The sequence below is a fragment of the Cimex lectularius genome, unplaced genomic scaffold, assembly GCF_000648675.2.
Source record: "Cimex lectularius strain Harlan isolate CLEC.00 unplaced genomic scaffold, Clec_2.1 scaffold207, whole genome shotgun sequence".
Taxonomy (NCBI): domain Eukaryota; kingdom Metazoa; phylum Arthropoda; class Insecta; order Hemiptera; family Cimicidae; genus Cimex; species Cimex lectularius.
In genome coordinates, this window is record NW_019392835.1 from 773005 (window position 1) to 786612 (window position 13608).

At 35.5% G+C, this 13608-nt stretch overlaps 1 protein-coding gene across 1 annotated transcript in view; it reads right to left on the reverse strand.

Annotated features, from left to right (window-relative positions):
* The window catches only part of LOC106667249 (TWiK family of potassium channels protein 7-like), a 196244-nt gene that overhangs the window by 72336 nt on the left and 110300 nt on the right, over window positions 1-13608 (reverse strand). The gene's annotated exons all lie outside the window — the stretch shown is intronic.

Below are 13608 nucleotides of genomic sequence, written 5' to 3' on the forward strand. Positions count from 1 at the left end.
ATCGCACAGCTTTATTCCTTTTGATCTCACTACCCTTTTCGAAGTGATTAGGCTAGTCCGACACAGTATCGCTATCTGCTTCACCAAGGCTGAAAGACTTATATCTAAAAGTAAGTATATGAATGTGGAAGCTTTACAGGTCGACTTTCTTACATTTTCATTTAATCTGACTTATCAATCTACCCTTTTAATACATGAAAAATTATACGTATTGTAATAAGATTGCAATTTTAAATGATTTTTAAAGTAGTCCTGACACGTTCGCGACATCCAACATTGGACTTAACCCCCCTCCCTTTATGTCATGACTTTCTTTATTTTTTTACACTTACTAATTATATTCTTGGAAAATAACGCAATGAGTTCATTAATCTTGAGTAAGACCGGGGGTCGTACACTAAAACGGACCTTTCCCAACAAGAAGAGGCCATTCATCTTCAAGGCCATTATATTGTTCAGAGCTTCAGTTCGTGAATTGGATAGAAATTGTTTTTACCAAAGGATACGTAAATTGAAAACGTTTTATCCCCTGAAACCACCTTGAAGTAATAACAAAAAAAAAACAGCCCCCGGAGAAAATTTTTTGTACTCCCCCAGACCCAGAAATTCAATTGGAAGACGAAATTGAAAAAAAAGAAGGTTAATTGGAAATAACGTGGTTTAAGCCTTTTAAAGTACCGTTTGAAGTTAGTGACACACCGGATCGATCTAATCGTTCCATGAATCTCTTATTTGCATACATTGACGGCTAAATAAGAAAAGCAGGAGGTTCAAAAGGCGTTATTCCAAAACTGGCCCCTTTCCCATTTTCTTTTCCCTCCCGCGCCTTTTGTTCATCCAACCATAGTTTCTCGCTAATAGGGAATCCACTTTCAGACCATTTTTATTCAAGAAGCATTGCTAGAAAAACAGTTGTGTGATTGTGGTCTTGGCTCGGGTTTCTTGAAAACCCGTGGGACATCGAACTGGTTCGGCTATTCAAATTTTATGATAGAAAGTTTCTAATTGCACATTACGGATTAATTTTACTCTTTTGTTCATAAAACATGTTGAGTTTTAAAATATGATTTAAAAAATAACTTAAAAATGAACTTGATTTTCATCTGTAGATTCAAGTTCAGTCGATTTTATGAAAACGATTTGAAAAATTGTATAAAAAAGGCTTAAATATAGGCCTAACAAATAATGATATGATGTCAAATTAAGATGAAAAAATAAGAAAAAGTTAAATAGAGTGAAAACCTACTCACTGGATTTTCTTTCAGTTGTCTTTTCAGTCCTTGGGCAAACAAATATTTTCAAATTATTTTGCGTCCTAAAAAAGCCTCATGCATAAAGCACAGGAATTGAAAAGAACACGCTGAAGTCGTAAACTAGGCATTAAGCCAGCAAACATACTATATTGTAAGTACAACCCAATGAAAATAACTAAAATCCACAGACTATCTTTACTGGCCAAGCCTCTAGTAAAATATCAAATGGCAGACTTCTAGCAAAAGGCTGCGGTACAAGGCGAGCCATTCTTGAGCGTATGTAATAGTGTAAGTACATATGAATGTATATACCTTGATACCCTACCCTGAGAAGGAACCTAGAAACACTAAGAAAGAAAGAAGCTAAAATCATTAGCAGTGCTGGGTCAGAAGGTTTTAGTGTAAAATGGGAGAATGGGAGAGAGAGAGGGAGGGAGAGAGGGAGAGAGGGTGGGAGGGAGGGAGAGAGGGAGGGAAAAGGAATGAGTAAGCTTGAATAGGGGGGNAGAGAGAGAGAGAGAGAGAGAGAGAGAGAGAGAGAGAGAGAGAGAGAGTGTGTGAGTGAGAGAAAAGGAATGAGTAAGCTTGAATAGGGGGGCCGCGGTAGCCGAGTGGTTAAGGCGTCAGACTCTCGGCTAGTAGATCCCGCGGTCGTGGGTTCGATCCTCACCGTCGCCTGTACTTTTTCTGACGGCTAAGGCGACCGATAACCGCAATTGAAAAAAATAGACACGGCACTCATCAACGGAAGGAGCGGGATCAGATCTCAGCGACCATGAATTTGGTCCCAACCCCCTTCAAAAATGAGTTTCTTCGATGGAAGAACACCGGCACGCCGGGGGCTCAAATTCACACTTGTGTTGCAAGCCCACCAAAAAAAATGGAGCCAGGGATAAAGTACAATAGGATGTACAGCTACAGTGCTCAGAGGGTACTCCTCCAGTTCCTGGTATCCATAAAAAAAATTGAGAGGATGACAGAGAGAGAAAGAATAAAAATATAGAGAGTATAATACGACAGAAAAGAGCAAGCAAAGATAGAGCAAAATTGTGAGCAAATGAGAGAGGTAGAGAGAGAGAGAGAATGAATGAATGAGAGAGATTTTGAAAATTATATTACAATCCGTTTGCCAGTCATTTGTACTTACTAACGCTCTTTATTTTGAAAGCAGGCCATACCGATTTTTCATAAGATATTTAAACGTTACGTCAAGTGTAAAAAAATGTTTGCAATGCAAATTTTTATATTGACGTTTTTTTCCCAATCAGAATGGTTGAGTATATTGTCTGGATAAATGTACTTTGAGATGTTTTAAAGAATAATTAAATATTTAAATCATAAGGTAGTTTTTTCTTTAATGTTTTTCTATGAAAATCTTTGATAAACAGTGAAATATGGAAACTTGTGCTATGATTTGATGCCTTTTTTCTTTGAAAATCTTTGTTAAACCCAGTACAATATGTAAACTTGTGCTATGATTTGCACCAGTCGGTCATTATTCATACCGATCCTGTAGTACAAGGCAATGAAAATGTATTATGCCAAAGGAATTGTTGAACTTTCTCAATTTGTGCCAAAAATGTGCTCTATTGCGGTGATTTAACAGCTTTTTCAAGATAATTCCTAACAGTAGGTACAGTTTGAGTTATGAAACGTTCAAAGTATAACATAAGATAAATCTCTACTGTTGTTACTCTTGTTACTCTTAAGAAAAAGTCTTAATAAATAGTTTGCTGTACAATTTTACACATGACCCTGGAAAAACAGCGGGAGGATGGAAATTCCAGTTGAAGTTGCGATTTCCCACCTCTGAGCCAATAGTCTCATTAAAGTGGTTTTATTAGCCTATAAATTCTGTCAGGTTTCTCCTTTTCACCAATGAAATTAGTACTGCAATCGAATCAACACACCTAAAAGACCCTCAAGGTGGGATAAATCCCTTCACCGCTTCTTATGTTCGTGTCGAGATATCAGTCAGTTCAGATATTATTTTAAATTAGTGTTTTGATATGAGTTAGCCTAGTTATTTAAAAATACAAAATTGTTTCTTTTTCGTGCCTGTAGCGAAATGACCATTCGCGCTATTTACTGCCTCTTCGTGTGTTATCACCTTTTTTCTCAGAGGGAAGTGAATCATCGCTTCGAAAAGATGGTCGGCCGAGAGAACAGAGGTTAAGACATGGGAGTAATTCAGTGGCTGAAATACAGACTCAATTTTTCAACACTTGTTATTTATAAATCGAACTTGGCCTACTTTCCCATCACACATATGAACTCTCTTTGGAAATATCTTTTCTTTACTCTATACAGTTTTTTCCGTCAAATAAACCCTTTTTAACTTCATATTAACCTTTGTATACATTTAAAATTAACCCGTTTTAAACGCACATTAACCTTTTGTAAATTTAAATTTAACCCTTCCTTTAAAGATTTTTTTTTCTTAGAGATTTTTTTAACATATCTCCAATTGTACCCTCGCTCCCATAAGCGTTATAGCTTTTGCAGTTAAATTAATCATTTTTAATTTCAAATTTACACTCAAATAAACCTTATTTATTCAAACTATTTTTTATAATTTCTGATATTTTTATATATATTGTATGTATTCTTGTCACCATGAGCCAACAGCTTTTTTCGTCAAATTAACCCTTTTTAATTTAAAATTTCGTATAAAACATCTCTACTTCAAATTAACTTTTTTCTTCAAAAAAACCTTTTGAATTTCAAATTTACCTTTTCCAACTTCAAATTAAACTATTTTAACTTAAAATTTACCTTTCGTAGTTTTCAGTAAACCATTTCTTTTATAAAACAATTTATTCTTCTGAATTTTTTATTTCTTCTGGTGTACCCTCGCTCTTATGAGCCCGTCATAACTTTTTCTGTTAAATTAACCCTTTTTAATTTCAAATTTACACGCTTTGCTTCAACGTAACTTTTTTAACTTCAAACTGACCTTTTTTAATTTTTAATTAACCATTTTAACTTCAACTCAACTCTTTTGAACTTCAAATTAATCCTTTTTAGTTCCAAAGTACATTTTGTAATTTCAATTTAACCATTTTTAGAGTCAAATTAACACGTCTCAACTTCAAATAACCTTTTTATTTCAAATTAAAATTGTCTACCTTCAAATTAACCCTTTTTAATTGCAATTTAGGTCTGTTTTTAAACCTTTGAAAAAACAAAAAAATAAATAGGATGAAATGTAAACGTGGAAGTGAAATAAGTTCGAATTTTTAATATAAAATAATAGGGCTTTTTGAAGTCCAAATGAAAATTAACAATTAAAAACACAACGCTTAAAATTAAAATTTATATAAAATTAAACATAAAAAAGGATCTTCTAATAATTTTAGATTATTTTAAAATGTATTATTAAGAGGACCATGAACGACCGGAACACAGTGAGTTGCAGTTTTTACAGATGAGTGTAGATTTGCTCTTCGATCTCCAGGTGGGCGAGAAAGAGGAAAGGAGTGTAGAGAAGGCGAAATGAAAAGTAGGAAGCCTGTAATTTTTCCCAGAGCCAACCTTCTCAACGTAGCTCAGTGATGGTGTGGGCTGGAATTTCAATGGAGAGTCGCACAGAGTTGGTTGTAGTTCATGGGGATGAAATTTTGGAACATCAGGCGTTGCCTATCCTCTATGAAATCAGCGACAATCCTATCCATGCTAATGCACGATAATGCCCGTCCACATGTCGCTCGCTTAGTACAAACGTACCTTTAACAGCATAACATCAGGGTCATAGCCTGGCCAGTCCGTTCTCCAGACTTGAACCCCTCGATCATTTATGGGATAACCTCCACAGACGAATAAGAGCACGCCCCTCACTTCCTGATACACTCCACGATCTTGAAAGGTCTCTTCTTGAAGTTTGGGCTAACCTCCAGCAAAGAGACATTTCCAGACTGGTAGAAAGTATGCCAAGGCTTTTTTGAGATGCAATTACGGCAAGAGGAGGAAATACGCGATATTGAAATGTTAATGAAAAATCTAAAACAAAATTAAAACAAATTGTACTTGTCCGTATTTTTTTTTCATTTTCCTTAGCAATTTACATTTTTTTTAAACTTTTTAGACAAGGGCTCAATTATTAAAGTTAAAAAGTTAAACTTTCATTAATATAAAAAAATATATACAAATCAAGTTATATCACAAGTGGGTGGAATTTTTTGCGTCAGTGAATTTAAAAAAAAAATCGCAAATTCACAATAAACGTACTCTACATGCTTATATTTTATAATATCTTCCAGATTTTTGACTGATTTTAAATAAATTGTTAATTTGAAATTAAAAACGCTCAATTTGAAATTAAAAAGTTAATTCAAAGTTTGAAAAGTTTAATAAGAAGTTGACAAGGGGTAATTTGGCTTAAATTGTTAATTTGAGCAAACGATTCTTTAATTCTCTAAAGGAACTAACCGTCCCTAACACAAATATTTATTATAAACTTCATTGGCTGTACAATGAAAAGACCGATTGATTATTTTCCTCTTACCACTTATGTCAATTTAGTGGAGAAACTATTGTAAAAAGCAATTTCTTTGTTACAATTTTGGTTGGAGTTTATTTTTTTTATAGTATATTAGTTTTATTTTTTCCCAAGCTGATCAATAATAATTTATCTTACATTAAAAAATAATCCAACAACGGACAGGTATAATTTAATATAAGAGAGATATATTATATATAATCGTGGAAAAAAACCAAAAAAAAAAAAACCGGAGATTCTTTTTCTGTCATCGTGAAAGCAGTAATATTTCACTAGGTCGTAAAAACCTTTCTCTTCGTCGGGTTTGAACATTTTGATCCGTGATGGTTTTACAGTTCAAATATTTATAACTGAGTACTGTTATCCTCTCCATATATGAAACAAAATGCCAAGGAAAATAATAAGAAAATATTTAGCATATCACATTTTGTAAACACTGTTTAAAAAACATCGAAAATTCTATGGATTTCTATGTTTCGTTTTGAAAAACCTATTTATTAAGTCTTTATTTATTATTATTTTTATTTTTTTATTTTTTTTTTGCAAATGAAGGTATTATTTCAATTACGTGGTTATATGAACCCTCTGGGTGCCGGTGTTTTTTAAAACTCAATTTATTAACAACAATTCAAAAAGCAACGAGATTTATAACCAATTATGTTTTAATGGTCAATTTGACAAAATTAATTCTTTCAATTAATTATTCTTTTTATGTAAGGTCTCGGTTGAGATGAGAAAGTTAGTATAACGAGCGGTATTCGAACCCACGATCTTCGGCTGCTCTAACCACATGAGCTATCGTGACTTCGAACCACTCGGACACCAAGTCCGCATCCCAACCTACACCCTTTCGAATTTCCCCTCTTTTTGTAATTTTTCAATTGACTTATAATCAGGGTTCGATTCTCAGCGACTTATGAAGTGTGCTGTTAGTGAAGTCATACTTCTTTTCTTATTAAATCCATTATGTTTTAGTGGTCTAATTTACCAAATTACTTCTTTCAATTTATTCTTTTTATGTAAGGTCTCCGTTTAGATGAAAAATTTAGTGTCACGAGCGGGATATTTATAACATAACAATTTAAAACAACATACTAAAAATTTAAACAACAATTTATTAGCTCTTGACAATCGAACTTAATAATTGTGTACAATAGTTGAATTATAACAAAACTCTGTTCAATTCCCTCAGTTTAAATTTGCTTCGTATTTTCACAGTTTTTAACCAATAAAAGTAAGATCGCCCGACCTTATTCTCTGAAGGGTTAGGTCTTAATTTGTCCACTCGAGCAGTGTTTAATAATGAAAGAGTTTTTGTCTGCTGGTAAATGCCGTTGGAGCGTTCCTATAGAAGAAAATGTCTAGCTTTAAGCTCCTTTATTTGCCTAGAGATGTTGAAAATTTTCCAAAATTTTTGTGGCCCATGGGCCATGAATTCTGGACGTTTCAGCTGACATTGACTAGGACACTCTGATCGGATGTATTTTTATTGTTAAATAAACCAGAAGAAAAAAAATTGTGAGGTGGGTTGGCAGAAAAGCTCCTAATTGTCAAGAGGGCGGTAGATGGAAGATCTTCGAAGGATCTGAATCGTAGAAATAATCATACCAGATTAAGAATAGGCCATGCGAGGTAGGCACATCACATACCAACTTAATGGAATAGTGTCATTTCTTGGCATCATATAGAGAGCGTGTAGCAATTTCGCCGGAATATAATTGTATTATTTGGGTTTTGCTTCGCACTTTGAAGGATACATGGTCGTTTATTTGTAAATAGTACTTGTTGATTATCTCGTTTTCTGTTTCTGTATGAGGTTGAATGTATTTATTAGCGTGAATGTGTTCTGTTAGATGACCGATGGTGGAATATTAAGTACTCTATCCAACCTCAATTACATTAGTTATAAAATATATGCATATAATTTGATTTGTAGAGAAAGGTTATCCGCTATTTCTCACTTTCTTGGATCCATATAGAGAACCGGTATGAATCTCAACCGACATGAAAATTGTGCTTGACACGGCAGCGAGTATTTGGCTCCGCAGTTCCAATGTTTGGAAAAAACGGTGGTATTTTTGTGGAAACAGATTTTTTTATTGAAGCAGAAATCGTACCAGACCAGAACCTTTGAAATGATTTGATAAAACTGACATATTGAAAATCTAGATAATTAAGTCAAAATGTAGTGAGAATTATAATAATAATCATTAATTAAATAAATGACATCTGAAACCTTCAAGGCTGAACAAACGAGGCTAAAGGTATGATCATTGTTGATAATATTTAGATGCCATCAGAAACAGAACGGTCTAACTTTCGAAGGAAATATCCGGAGATTCGTTAATAACGAGACAGATATCGCTGAATATAATTAATTCCAATCGAGATATTGATGAAACGGAATTAATAGAGTCAGAAATTCATTCTCATTCTTCTCAAGTGGAGGAAAATTCCTTCCAGATTTTTAATGAATCCAGCCCCCAGGTTTTAGAGGTGAAAGGTTACAAATAGCCTAAACGGTGGAAAATCGTTTTATGATAACTGAAACTTCAAATTGGGCCTTTTTGGGATTTAAACTACAATTGAATGATTGTATATTTAACAATAATGATTAACCTAAAGGACATTGTAAGCGAATTTGCAAAACCATTATAAAAAATTGCGCCAATAGTACTTATTTTGGACATATCAGATTGTTTCGTTGCAGGAAAACTCTTGAATTACAAAGGTATATTAGTCACTTCAAGTGGGGAGAGGACAGGGAGTCCATACTAAAAGTATTCGAAGCCTTGCCCAGTCATGACTGTTATAAGGGTGTGTGGCCTATTCCTCGTCCCGAAGAACGCGTCGCTTGAGGCTCAACAAAGCTCTATCAGGGGCTTCAAGGACCAGCCCCTTGGCCAGACTCTGCTGCCAGTTGGGAGTGCTGCAGCCTGAAACCCTGAAAAAGCGGCTTACTCTCGGTTATACGAAGGGTTTATTGACCAAACGGGCCACCTCGTGATGGGCACTATTCTGAAAAACAAGCATAACCAGGTAAACGAGACACTTCGTACTCGGACGCGACCCCTGGGCATTCTTTTCGGCGAAGCACTTACCCGATGGTACGCCATGCGACGCTACCCGATGCTACCCGACGCCTTGCCACGTTTTGGAGGGGTGTGCACATCTATCCGACGCAAGCACACGTCGCGTACAGTCCACAGCGTTTATCACAATAATCACTATCACAATCGCAACGCATCTTTTGTTCTTAATGCACTATTTTTGAGCGAAACCTTGTAATAAATTGTTAGTTAAATTTTATGAGCACAACCATCTAATAAATTGTTTGTTAAACTTAATTGTTTTAAATAAAGTTACTCCTAACCATCATAATTAAACAATGTTTATAAAAACTTTTGCATTTTTGATCTCGTTTAATTTGGTTTACATTAAAATAACATGTAATTAATATAACGACAAAATTACATGTACTTAGTTTGAAATAAACTACAAAAAATATGAGTGTCCTGTTCTGATGCTACCCGACATTACAAAATGGTAATTTAATTTTAATCGTAATTTTACGAGCAAAACTATGAAATAAATTGTTAATTAAATTTTATAAGCACAACCGTGTAATAAATTGTTCCAATTTTAGTATATGTACCGCCGAAGCGAGTACAATAAATTGTTAGTAAAATTCATAACATCAAAAAATCGTATTCCGGTGTTTTGATTAATTTTCTACCAAACCATTAAAATTAATTTTTTAAATAAAAACTAATTAATTTTTAATCACAGTTAATTTGGTTTATATGAAAATAAGTATGTTGTAATTGATATAACGACAATAATACATGTAGTTTGAATAAAAATATGAGGGTCCGGTTCTTTTGTCTTCGACTGTACTCGATGCGACCCGACGAAAATCTGGACAGTGGGAATCGCAGAGTGTCGGATAGGTTAGCGTGGCATAGCATCGGGTAGATGTGCACGAGGGTAATGCAACCCTATGGAAAATCGGAGTTTGGATTTGCGTCGGGTAGCATCGAGTAGCGTCGCATTGCGTACCACCGGGTAAGTGTGTTTCTGGCTTTTGTGAGGACCGGTTTGACGCTCGGGACGGTACATGAGCTGGGAAACACCTCGCTCCCCTGGGTTGCGGTACGAGCCGGATCGTGTACACCGCCGCATTTCTAGCGAGGATGTGACCTACGCTGTGTTAGCGGAGGCACGTCCACTTCGTGGCCACTCTCGCGTGTATAGCGCGGAGCTATATGCGATTTGGCAGGCGCTGAGGGTGATTCGAGACGATGGGTGCTCTGCCTATCTCTTCTGTACGAACTCCCCAGCAGGGGGGCTATTCTTGACAGATTCTCGGTGGACCCTTTCATCGTCCTATTGTTAGAGAGATATGCTGGGTTGGAGAGTCTCGTATAATCGGTGGTGGTTGTCGTCGTTGAAAGGCAATGAACGTGCATACGATCGACGAAACCTGGGACGTCATGCTCTCCAGATCATCGCGATCCGGCCTTGTGGCGCTGACCAGCAGTAAAGAACGCAATAAAAAACGTTTGCAGAGACGATGGACCGGATCGTCCGGGAATCTCTTGCTTACCGTCGATCTGAAACGCAAGGAAGGGATCGTGCTCACCCGTTCGAGGATAGGCCATAGATCATTGATACAAGACACTTGTTATTGAGCGAAGCCCTGCGCAGGTGTCCCGCTTGCAGAGAAAGGTGTGTTACACTTGGCCGAGGAGTGCTGCGCCTTGGCCCCTTACAGGGAGCAAATAGGCATGGCACCGGACATAAAGACAGTCCTTGTGCGCGTCAGTGGGTTGTTGGGTCCCGATTTTTGAGGTATTTCCCCACCTGCAAATATTGTAAATATCATGTATAAACTGTATCGCTACAGTGTGTGTGTTCTTTTAAATTTATTTGTTTGTGTATGTAAGTTGTTTGTGTGAATGAGTAAATAGAGGGCCGATGGCGGAATATGTACCGACAAGCACTTGAGGTCATCGCTGGCACCCTATTCCAGAGTACTCGATATTTCTCGGGGCGGGGTTAAGTGACCACTTCCTTTCGCGCTAGTAAATTACATTTATTTCAATAAATAAATTAACATAAATACAGCACCCGATATAACCATGGAAATCTGGTCACATTCATACACCCAGAGTAGTCGATATTTCTCGGGGCGGTGTTGAACCCATTCAATTCTCGCTATTAAGTTACTTTTACTCTTTAGACGTCACCCACACACTCCAGAGTACTCGTTATTTTTCGGGGAGAGATTAAACAACCCCTTCCTTTCAAACTAATAAAAATATAAGTACAGCTTAGACACAGTACAAACACTACATACATTTACAAATCCCGACAGCCCTGAGGTATCGGACTAATCCTTTATTTAACTACGTACCCCGACTGTTTTCATTGCATTTGACATTATTTCACGCATTCGCTTTTATTCACATCAAATTTTCATCAACAACTAAGTCACTAGCGTTAGGTTTAGTTCTTCGTCGTATTTTTTAGTTCTTACAAGTAAGAGACTTAACTGAATATAAAGTTACAAAATGGAAGGTTGGATATAAAGTAAACCGTGTTTTACGAGTAATTTCTAGAGCGGATTCTCCTACTCGCCGGGCATTGAACAGTTGCACAAAAGGCAAACGTTATTGCCAGGAAACCCCAAGGGAAAAGTTATTTGATTCAGTAGTTATCCATTCAGTGAATTATTGTTCCGAGATTCAGACTCTTGAAGGCTTTTGAAAATCGCGTATTACATAATATTACAAGAGGCTTTTGTCCTTCAGGAAAATCTCACGTAATTACACGATTAAGTGAAAAACTGGCGGTAGTTATTACACTTTGTAAAAAAAAAACACATTGATCATAAGTTTAATTTTGAAAAAAAAAAAAAAAATAAGGCCGATTTGAAAGAAATGAAAAACAGTCAGTTCCTTCATCAAGCTTTCTAGGAATATACCCCCTTCATCAGCACTTTGAAACTAATGTTAATAATTCCCAAGGTGAAGAAATATGGAGTAATAACCTTCATTCCATCTAATAAACCCTTTTTATATACAGTTAAAATTTAAAATTTAAATTTTAAATTAACCATTTTTAACATCAAACTAACCTTTTGATTTAAAATTAGCTCTTTTTAATTTCAAAATAACCCTTTTTTATTTCAAATAAAGTTTTTCTTTAAAACATTAAATTTTTTAAACTATTTTTTTTTAAATTTCTGCTGCTGTACCCCGTTCTATATTTCCTTTAAGTGATGAATCAGTCTCATATCTAAGCGCAGACCATTTTCTCATTGGCGCACCACTGCTCTCTTCTCCAGAATAACCGTTGTTCCACTCCAAGAATCTACGAAACCGATGTGAGTGACAACAACATTTGTTTCAGTCCTTCTGGAGTCGTTGGTCAAAGGGATATTTAAATTCACAGATACAACGCCGAAAATGGGCCCCCTCTTCGAAGCTTCCTGTTGTGGAGGACGTGGTGTTCTTGAAGGGAACCAATTACCATCCTTTGTCGTGTCCAATGGGCCGCATTCAAGCTTTTCTCCCTGGGATGAGTTGTCCACGTTCGTATTGCCTTCGGTGCGTTCAACCTATCTGAGTCATCCCTCGTGCCATTGCTAGGGTAGTTAGAATAATTGTAGTTAAATTACTTGTAAATTTTGCACATAAAACATTAATTTATTTTCAGAAGATAAAAATTGATTTAATTTTGGTGGGCGGTATGTTTACGCCAAAGTAATTAGCGTAAATATTTTGTTTCCATTGAAATGCTGGCCCATTCCCTGCGCCCTAATCCCTAAACGGGCCGATAAATACATGTACTTGAGGTTTTTTCAATATAAAGTATTTGGGATCTTATCAGCCCACAAATACAATAAAATTTAAAATTTATATAAATACACGTAAATATGAAAACAAATCATTCTTCTATTAATAATTCGAGATTTTTTTTAAATGTGTATAAATAATGGGTTTTTATATAAAAAACTAATTAATTAAAATATATATAAAGTTAAATATTAATTTTTTTTAAAACAAAAACTGTAATATTTCTGTTGACAATTTTCAGTCATTTCTTATCACTACATATATCAAATGATGGCAAATTTAAACTGGTTTATAACGTTAAGCCATAAAACTTTTTCGACACAGGACATACTGCGATAAAACGATATGCGTCCTACACTTGATTGCACATACAGCAAATATCCGCTCGTTCCGGTCTTCCGAACGGACAGAACATAATAACTCAGGTATAAAGTCTCCTTTAGTTCATAAAAATGCAATTTGTTATTGTTTTTAACATATCTGATATGTACTTTTATTGCAAAGCTCTTACAAAAAATTGAAAACTGAAAAATAACATATTGTTTTAGACTTTTTTTTCCAGAACTTTTAGAAGAGTTTGGAAATGAAAATGGAAAAACAAAATTGCAATGTTTTCGTATAGATTAATATATGTTTTTGCTTGAAATAAAAATAATAATGATTGCTAGTATAAATAATAGAATTACGAATATAAAGCAAAGTGCCTCTCTGCCCATTAAAAAGACGAACTTTTATCTGAAACTTATGGAATTAGGCTGTTAAACAATAATAACTGTGCTAGTGGTGGTAAGGGGGTGGAGTAATTTCCACTACATTTCCCCATAAGTGTACCACTTCATTTACACAATACCGAGGCCCCCGGACACGGGTTCCTCCTACGCCACCTATACACATGGCCAACTCCCAGCACAGTGATAAAGGTATACATTACATTTAATTTCAGTTTGTAGCCCTGGACCGTGTTTTTAGCCAAGTTCATTGATTAAACATTGTTTTT